We start from the raw sequence: 9,894 nt of genomic DNA on the forward strand, positions 1-9,894 counted from the left end.
TCAGAGTTTACATATTCGCTGCCATTGTCACTTCTGAGAACCTGTATTTGTGACTTATATTGCACTAGTACCATTTTGTAAAACCGCTGAAACAAAGAAGTAACTTCACTTTTGGACATCATCAAACAAACCCAAGTCATACGTGTGTAGTCATCAATAAAAGTAACAAACCAATGAGCACTACCAAGTGTAGCAGTTTTAGATGGTCCCCAAACATCAGAATGAATGATCATAAACGGGATTGAACTTTTATTCAAACTAGGCGGAAACGAAGTACGATGTCTTTTAGCCATCTCACAAACACCACATTTAAAAGTAGAAATATCATGCTTAACGAAGAGGCTAGGAAACAACCTGTGCAGATAGCCAAACGAAGCATGTCCAAGTCGACGATGCCACAACCAAATCTCCGAAGCTTTATTCCTATCCCCCTGATTTCCTTCCACTGCAAAAGCTTGAGTCAACATCCGGGAACTGTTCGATGTCAGCTACAAGTGGTAGAGCTTTCCTTTCCTAATACCATAACCAATCGTCTTGCACGTCCGAATATCCTTAAAAACACAAAAAGAAGGCCAAAAAATCATAAGACAATGTATGGCGACAGTTATTTAAGCAACAGATAATAAATTATAGTCAAGAGAAGGAACAACGAGTACAGAATCAAGATTCAAGGTATCAAAAAGTGAGACATTGCCTTCTCCAATAATGGGGGCAACATTACCATTGGTAACATTCACGACATTTTTGGGTGATGGTTTTAGGGTTTGTACTTGTCTATAATCATAAGTCATATGTTCAGTAGCACCTGAATCAATTATCCATGTATTATTCGTAGCAGATGCATAAACCTTTAAAGTCTTACCATTACCATCATCACTGGCCACGGTACTCATGGCCGATGCCTTGGCATTTATACGATCGAATTCACCTTTAGATTTGGCAAGAGACGCATATGCTCCAACTTCTATAGTGGTGGGCTCGGTTATGTCAGGGTAACACTTCATGGGTAAATAAAATAAAAAACAAATATGTTGACAATTATGGGCAGCAAGTCTGAGCAGCAACAACACAGAAAGTTGCTCGCTGCTTGAGAATCAGGACACTGCAACAACAACACAAAGATTGCTCGCTGACCACGGATGTGGCTGAGAGGCTGTGGTGCTGATCAAGGAACCACATGCACAAAGAATGCTGCACAGAATTCTGGGATGCAAGAATGTCTACACCGGTTCCGGGATAGCAACGATGGAATAATCGCTCACTGTGATTCGAGGACAGCAACGACAATTCGTCGCTTGCTGTGGTTTTCTTCCGAGGGACATCAACAGTACGAAACACCCGTTCGTTGATCAAATGTTGTGTTACTGTCATGCATGGCGTTATGTTTGGACGATGCACTGATTACATAGCACGACGAGGTTTTTTTTTTTCGTCCTGGCTCTTATGCCAAGAAGAGAATGTTTTGAATGATATGTTTATTCTTCTCATGAAGAGGTATAATATACAATCCTAAGCCTAAACTCCATTGGTAGGCTTTGTCTTTCCATTGGTAGGGGTCCTATTGCCACATTATTTGAAATTTGAAATACAAAGCTGTCCCATTGTGCCAGAAACAATAGAAAATAAAATTTTGGATGACCTAAGCGCAACACTGAGGAGAGGCCACCAATCCATGACTTCCAATTATTTGAGAAAAGAATTGAGTTCCCTTTTTTTTCCCCGAAAGTTTTTAGAGAATTAGAATAATAATTTGAAATACAAAGCTGTCCCATTGTACCAGAAACAATAGAAAATAAAATTTTGGATGACCTAAGCGCAACACTGAGGAGAGGCCACCAATCCATGACTTCCAATTATTTGAGAAAAGAATTGAGTTCCCTTTTTTTTCCCCGAAAGTTTTTAGAGAATTAGAATAATAATTAGCTTTAGAGATCATGTTAGTGACTGATAAGGTGATGTCAGTAGAAGAGATCATCCATGACATTCGGGTCCTTGCTTCCTATTTACAAATCGTGGCGTTTGGTTTTGCTCCTTGCAGTTGCAACAGAGCTGAACATGCGGCGCATGTGGTTACGTTTGTCTTTCGAGAACTTAACTTGTATTAGTGGGATGATTTTGAACTATTTTGGTTTTTCAGTACTCTTACTGTTGTTGTTAATGTATCTATTCGTATTTGATTATATGTAAAACAACTTTGTGTTTGACTAATAAGTTATGATAATAATCAAATTTGTTAAAGATGTTTTTGAGAAGGGTAATACTAGGGATCAAGTATAATTACCATTTTGGACTTCACAATCAGGACTAATTGGGCCGTATTAGTCCAATTTTGGAAAGAATTTGGGTTTGCGTAAAATGAGTAACACGCTTGCTTGCTTATGTTTCGTCAAAAGTCACCATCAATAATTCTCCACCCTAAATTTTCCAATGCATCCAAACAAACAGTAAAATGTGTGAATCCATGAGGGCAAGTCCAGCTGCTTGCAGAAAGGCAGGCCAAGGGCTGTGTCCAAAATATGGCAGGCAAACGCTGACATATTTACAACCACATTTACATACAATGACTAACATATTTTCAATAACTTACATATAGGTGTCATAGTGGGAGGTGGATTGTCTGCTCTCTCATTTTCATATTATTCACATCCCCTTCTGTTTGTGTGGTCACGGTTAAGCCACGTCAACATTTTATATTGATTTTTTTTTATAAAAATAATAAAACAAAAAGTAATACGAATATAAAATGTTGACGTGACTTATCACACAAAACAGGAGGAGATGGAAAGAGTATGGAAATGGAAGGGTAGACAATCCACCTCCGTCCTAGTGTCCATATCATGATCATTGGGTTCTGGTGCGGATTTCATAGATTTCTATGGGTTTGAACTGAAGCGTTCGATGAACTCGCTCTAAACTCCAATGGATTAGAGGGCTGCTATCGGTCGGCAACTCATCATCAAGCTTAGTACGCTTTTGAGTATTGACCTCAAGTCTCCATTTATAACTTGACCTTTCACAGAAACTCAATACTCATCTACTCCTGCATGATCAGAGCACTAAACTACCTTAATTATAGTTCTAAAACGGAATTCAACCCGTAAACCCAAATTCTAAATTACCAAACAATAAAAAAAAAAATTAGCATCAGATAACACTTCAAATAGACAAAAAACACAACATACAATCTTGCATCGTTAGATTGAAACCCAAAAACAGATGATCGTAAAAAAGCACCAAGACGATCAAAGCAAAAAACTGGAAGCAAAATGTATTTTACTTATGCAATGGTCTGCATTTTTTTTTATACCCAACTCTCAAACTTGCAGAAATCAGACAAAAACAAAAATTAGGATGTAAAAATGTTCTCAAATATATTGTGTGGAAGCAAAGCTTTAGAGGTTTGTGAAGCAAATTGCAACATGAGATGTAGTCATTTGAACAAATTAGAGGTACTTTAGCCTCCGTTCCGCCTCCTCTGTCTAAAAAATTACTTTGGAAGGCTGAACCAATGTAATCTGAAAGGATGTAAAAAAAAAAAAAAAAAAATCAAGAATCATGAAAGCTCGGTATCATCTTTACTAAAAAGGCATAAATAAACTTAAGCCCTTAATAACTATATAAATAGAGACGTGCTATCCACACATCATTTTTTACTTCTCACACATCCCTTATTAATTTATGTCCGTTAATATTCTTCAATTCATCCGATTCGACGACCGAAAATAAAAATGTGTGAGAGAAGTAAAAAATGATGTGTGTATATCACATCCCTATAAATATGCCTCATCAAACATGCAACTCCACTTACTGATATGAGATAATTTGAGCTACCAAAGGAAAATGCTACTGGGGATATCCAAATGTCATCTTTAAGATCAAAATGATTCTCTCTATTCAGAAAAAAGTTACTGATGACAAAGTTTATCAAAGTTACATGACGAATGATCTACTAAACCTGTGACTAAATCTTGACACTATAGGCTCTCCATGCCATACAAATTCAAGTTGTCAACACCGCATTTTCGACAATGGAAGTACAGAAACTTGTCAATATTTCACTTAATTGAAGACCTCAATTAACTATGTTTTATGATTAACTACACTCTAGAATGTTAAATTTTTAGTTTAAATTAGAAGACTGAAAAAAACAAAAAAGAATTGGTAAAAATACTGCTCAAAGGTTTGGCAGTTCAATATCATTCGGCTTGTTGGCAAAGCAAGAGGATGTTTTATCGAATGTGCAAATCTACAACTTTATTATTTATATATCACAAAGAGAAGCGCATGTGTCTAGAGAATTGAAATATAGTATCACTACTATGTATTTAGTTTCATAAAAACAAAGCACATTGAATTGAATTACACAAAGAAATGGACAAATTGAAGTAGAGTATACCATCTGAACCTTCGTCGTCGTTGGAAATCGAGCCAAGTCTCCAGATGCATAGAGATATTCCCGACGAACACGAACCAAATTCGAATAGGATTTTAGTGAACTCCAAAACCCTATTAACATATGGGAAAAATATGATTTTATACCGAACACATCTATCAAGTAAAAGGACACTTATTATACAGAACTTACACAGGCAAAAGCTAGGTTGCGGTGGAGATGGACCTCGAATAGGGCTTCTTGGTCGAGCGACGCTTCTGCTTCACAGATTCAGCAGCAATGTCCTAAACAGAAAAACACATCACATAAACGGTGAGCTTACAATAAAATCCCCTCATTCATCAGTCAAACAAATCAACGATTCAAATAAGATGATGCATGATACATACTTCTATATTATTGTCCGAGTAGGAAAGCGTTTTTTTTTTTTGTTTTTTGTTAAGGTAAATGAACCATACTAACGTAACAAGAATGAAAATTGAAAGCCTTTAGCTAAAATGGATGCGTTAGGGTTTTTAATGGAAAAGACATTTAACTAAATTTCACTTGCACATCTCAAGAACAATGCCCTCTGCATTGGAAGCACGATGGATTCGTTTGGTGTGGAGGAGCACGATCCTGGTGAAGCTTGAATCTCGGGAGATTTTGGGTCAGTAAAATTTCTCTTGTGTTGTACTTTGTTTGTTGATGAAGTATTTAGCAAAAAGCATGTAAGCATTGGTGACAAAGAGTAAACGAAATGCATACTATCACACTCAGACTGTTAGACACATACCTTAAAACGATTATTTCAACTACCACAGCCTTGTTGGTTTGATATATGTTTCACTGAGATGAAAAAAAAATCATGAAAAATTAGTCCCAATAAAGAGGTCAAGCAACATCTAACAGTAAGGAGAAAAAAAAACATCATGAAATAAAACCAACTAAAAGTAAGGAAAACTAATGAAAAGGGTTTGAAAACTTTGAGTTTTAATGACAAGGACAAAATAAAGGGTAAAGTGAATAGTACCAGGATTGACATTTTAGTGTAAAAATGTGGTTTTTCGTTAAAATGAACAGTACCAGAAGCTTTTCGTTAAAGTTCCCCTAAAAATAACGGAAAGAAATGAGGAATAAAGCTCAATTAACCTCATAAAAGAAATTTTATCATCAAAATAGACACTCAAACACATAGCAAATCTCACCTTACTATTCACAGCAGAATCAGTAAATATTTTCCTTGAAGTTGAATGCTCTCCAAATGAAGAAGAGCTTGTTCATAATTCATGTGGTCTCATCTAGAAAATCTCAATTTAACCCCTTAAACCATCCTTATAGAATTAGTAAGTATGTTCCTAATATCTTCCTTCATCCCACACATATGCGCTCTAACAACTACAAAATCACCTTCCCCATAAATACGATTTCCCAACAATATACTCCCTGAGCAAATAATATTGAAAACTTAAAAGTGCCGGGTTGGTACTTTGGCATGCAAGGAGTACCAATTTTAGTCTTACCAATTGAGAGAATAATGTAATTTCTTGAGGAAAAATCATAGAGACAATAGATCGAAACAAATGGCTTACCAATTGAGTTGACTCCCATCTGAAACAAAGGAAGCATGCCAACAGGAAACAGACCTGAAAAAATCAAACGCTACTCAGAAGAAATATTGGAGAATCTAATATACATGAAATATTTAGGATTTTGAAAAATATTTAGGATTTTGAAAAATTAAGAATACAATTATATGAATACAACGCTAAATGTACCAAATTGAAAATTTTGAAAAGACCATACCAGTTTTTTGTGGTTGATTGAAAAGTACCTGATGTTGCTGAACCTGAAGAAGCCCAAGAAAAATGAAACAATTCCTACACAATTGACAAAGAAGGTTGAAAAAGGACAAAAACTATATTTAAGCAAACAAATAGATGAAAGCATGGGTTTTTATTGTCTTACCCACATACCTTGTAAAACCCCACCCCCGATTTTAAAAATTGTTTTGGGTTTTAATGTGTGTCTGTGGGGCCCACGTGTTTTTGTTTTTTCCCTCGGGGCCCAAGTCTCGCTCCATCTCTTTCTTCCCTTTCCCGTGCACCTTACACCTTTCTCAAAGCTCTCTCTCTCTCTATCTCACAGTTCTCTCCCTTTCCCTCGTTGCACCCTCCCCTTCCACGAGCTCTACCCGACACACATGCATACACACGACAGCATCACCATCATCGTCACCATGTTAGCTCTCTCTCTCCCTCCATCTCTTCATCTTTATGGAGCACATAGGAACTCCGTCGAGTCCTTTGTCTTTCCGACGATTGGTAAGTTTCGGAAACACTTGACTTAAATTTTGTATTTGAGGCGATAAGTTGCACAAAGATACCACGAGGTGCTAAACTCAGCTCCTGACGAGCAATGGGTGTGTGAGCCAAAGTCTGACGACCTCCGGCCCTTTCACGACGAATTGAATGTATCAATCTCTTCCTCTCTTCTTACTCTTCGTTTTGGTGGTGGATTCGAGTCTTAGGGTTGAAGATCGTGGTCAATCGGAGCTTCCCGAGCTTCGAACTTCTTCCTTCCGTCAAACCCAGGCCTTCGGGCCTAGAACTTTGGACTGGGCTTCCAAGCCCAAGGCCCATGAAGTCCTAACCTATTAAACCCTGTTAATTAGGCCTTTGGGCCATTTTAGGAGTTGAGTCGTAGGCCCGTTAAACCCTCAGCCCAAGCCCTTTTCTTTTTGTTATTTTATTTTATTTAGTTAAAAACCCAAAAACAACTAGGCCGGGCCTTTAAGCCCAAGTACCATTTGTGCAGCCCATTGACCTTAAACCCCTAAACCCTTTAGGCCTTAGAACCCAAGCCCAAGAACCTAGGGCCTCTAGCCCATTGACCAGGTCCACCCCGATTTGATCCAACTCGAACTTGATGACTTTGATCGATCCGGACTCATTGACTTTGACCGACTGGAACCTATTGACTTTTCGAGTGTCGTTTGGAACCCCTCCTAGGCTAATTTCAACGTTCTGGACCTGTTTCTGACGTTTGTTTTTCCAAATTAAATCGTTTGAGTATAGTTTTATTAATTGTACCCTTTATGTGCTTAGGTACAATTATTAGCGGTGAATCTGTCATTTCTAATTCATACAGCTCTTCTATGACGGCGTATCTGTGAGTGGACGCCTTCTAAAATGTAGGTTTTAATCATAGAAATGCATACATGAAAAACATGATTTATTGATTACGTTTTATGAAACATTTTATGAGATATAATGCTTACTTAGAATATTTTGGATTACCATATTTTCTATCGAACCCATGTTCTTTATAGGATATTTAATGGATGACGATATACTATTTAGAACATGTTTTTACACACTTCTTTATAGTATAAATGATAGATGACTTTATACTATGAAGATATTTTTGAGATATATGTACCTATGTTTGGAAAGACTATATTCAATGTTTCTGTGTGTATCTAGTGGTCACTGTTTTGCCTGTTTGGCAATGATATTTATGTTGGCTTCGGCCGGGCGTAGGGTGGGCCTGTTTGGCAATGATATTTTTATTGGCTTCGGCAAGGCATAGGTTAGGCTTGTTTGGCAAATGAAGGAAGTGTTCTAAATGGCTTGTTTGGCAAGTGAAGGGTCCTAATTGAATAGATACTGATACTGATACCACTAGTTAGCATTATATATAGGATATGTTTTATGAAGGTTTTATGGCATGCTAGGGTTTTCGAAAAACCTACTATATATTATGATACCTATGTTTTCATAAAACTTTGGGGGTTGGTATGTTGAATAACTGTTTTATTATTATGTATATCAACTTGGTCCACTCATGTTTGTTTAGCGCCCCGCCCCCTCTGGACTTAGAATTGAGGCATACAATCCCGGCATCAATGCACTTTCGCATCGACATCTTTGAGTCCTCTCAATGTAGGATCCACTCTTTTGTTCATTCAATCTTATATTATTTCCTTTAGTGTTCTAGTTAGTTGTATGCTCTGAACACGTTCTTCATTTGTATTTTAATTATATTTAAATTTCTTTTATCTTATTCATATTTTGGTTCTCATATTTTCAATAAATGGCTTTCGTCACCCTCGGGTGTCGATCATCACATACCTACCCTAGTGTTCGGGGAACATCGGGATCGGGGCGTGTCATACCCATCTCGTCATTTGCTTGAAACCCCAATTTTCTACTAATTCACAACATAATGGCAGCAATTTATACAAATTCTAACAACAAATTGTCAAAAACAATGAGAAAATTACCAGAAATTTCAAATCTTTTGGGGTTCAGAGTAATTACTAGAGAGACGAAAGCAAAAATCAAAATTTGGCCCATTTTTCAAAATTTGAGAAATGCAGTGCAATTTCTGGAAAAAAAAAAGAGTGAGGAAACCCTAATTTATAAACCCCAAACAAACGCAAAATTGAGAGAGGAAACCCAAATAAAGGGAAATTCAAGAAATCCAACATACCGTAATTGAAGTGAGGATGCTTTCCGATGGCCAAATTCATCAACAATGAAAGCGGTTGTCGATTGTCATTGTACCTCCATTTCACATCCTCCATGTTTGAGGTTTTCGACCATTACTACTGGGTTTGTGGCTTCACGGCGAGAGATATGGGGCGTGGAGAGAAAGGAGGACAAAGATTGTGGATTTTCTAGTAGAGAAGGAGAGAAAGCGGAAGAGAGAGGTGAGAAGAGAGCACATGCGTAGAAGAGAAAGAGGAATAGTGAGAGACGAGAGGAGAAAGCACACGTCTAATTGTGAAGAGTGGTAAAAATGTAAATATCTTGAATTCCATGACAAAATTACCCTCCAACCCAGCCACAAATGCGATGGCAATGGTGTAAAAAAGGCAAAATTAAGGGACAAAAATTTGACTATAGCTAAGCTACAGTCAAATCCATCCTCAATTTTAGAATAGATAATATGGTTTTTTTTTTTTAGTATAATATATTGTTGTATCACTTTTGGTGGGGGAGGTTGGTCCTCAATTTCAAATTTAGGGTTTTCGACTTAGGCATTGTTATAGGCTCACTTTTGGGGCTTGTTTTCTTACTTTACTTTTGTAATGGGATGCACTTTTACTTCAAAGTTGTGAATTGCCCTTGGACTTGCCTCACTCTGTATTAGTGTGTATTTTTAATGAAATTAGTATGCCCACACTAAAAGTGTGAACATTTTTTCTTTGTTTTTTTAATACATCGATATTTTTACACTAAGAAGAGGGAGAGTTCAGCTAAGCTACACAATGGGCAACTGTTTGGACCTGATTTTACATTATCGGCTCGAGTAATCAAGTGTCGTTAAATGACAGGGTGGTTAAAATGATTTTCAATTATTATTGAGAAATAATGTTGTGATTTTAGTCATGATATTATCTCTTAGTAATATATTAAATTATTTAAACCTAATATTTGTCTAAATCCCCATTGATTTGACCATTTGGGATATTGGGATATGCACGGCAATGATGCATGCAAGGATGGATGAACGCA

At 37.0% G+C, this 9,894-nt stretch overlaps 1 long non-coding RNA gene across 2 annotated transcripts; it reads right to left on the minus strand.

Annotated features, from left to right (window-relative positions):
- Window positions 1-2,382: 2,382 nt before the first annotated feature.
- LOC108169578 (uncharacterized) lies at window positions 2,383-6,327 on the minus strand. Of its 2 annotated transcripts, XR_001785840.3 has the most exons (6): window positions 6,207-6,327; window positions 5,965-6,018; window positions 5,169-5,221; window positions 4,586-4,677; window positions 4,397-4,506; window positions 2,383-3,040 (listed from the first exon to the last, which is right to left on the minus strand). It is a non-coding gene; the product is annotated as an uncharacterized lncRNA (long non-coding RNA). The 2 variants fall into 2 exon arrangements; XR_003769673.2 differs by lacking the exon at window positions 2,383-3,040 and having other exon boundaries at window positions 4,226-4,506; window positions 6,207-6,325.
- Between the last annotated feature and the right edge of the window lie 3,567 nt (window positions 6,328-9,894).

Source organism: Malus domestica, chromosome 15 (genome assembly GCF_042453785.1).
Source record: "Malus domestica chromosome 15, GDT2T_hap1".
Taxonomy (NCBI): Eukaryota; Viridiplantae; Streptophyta; class Magnoliopsida; order Rosales; family Rosaceae; genus Malus; species Malus domestica.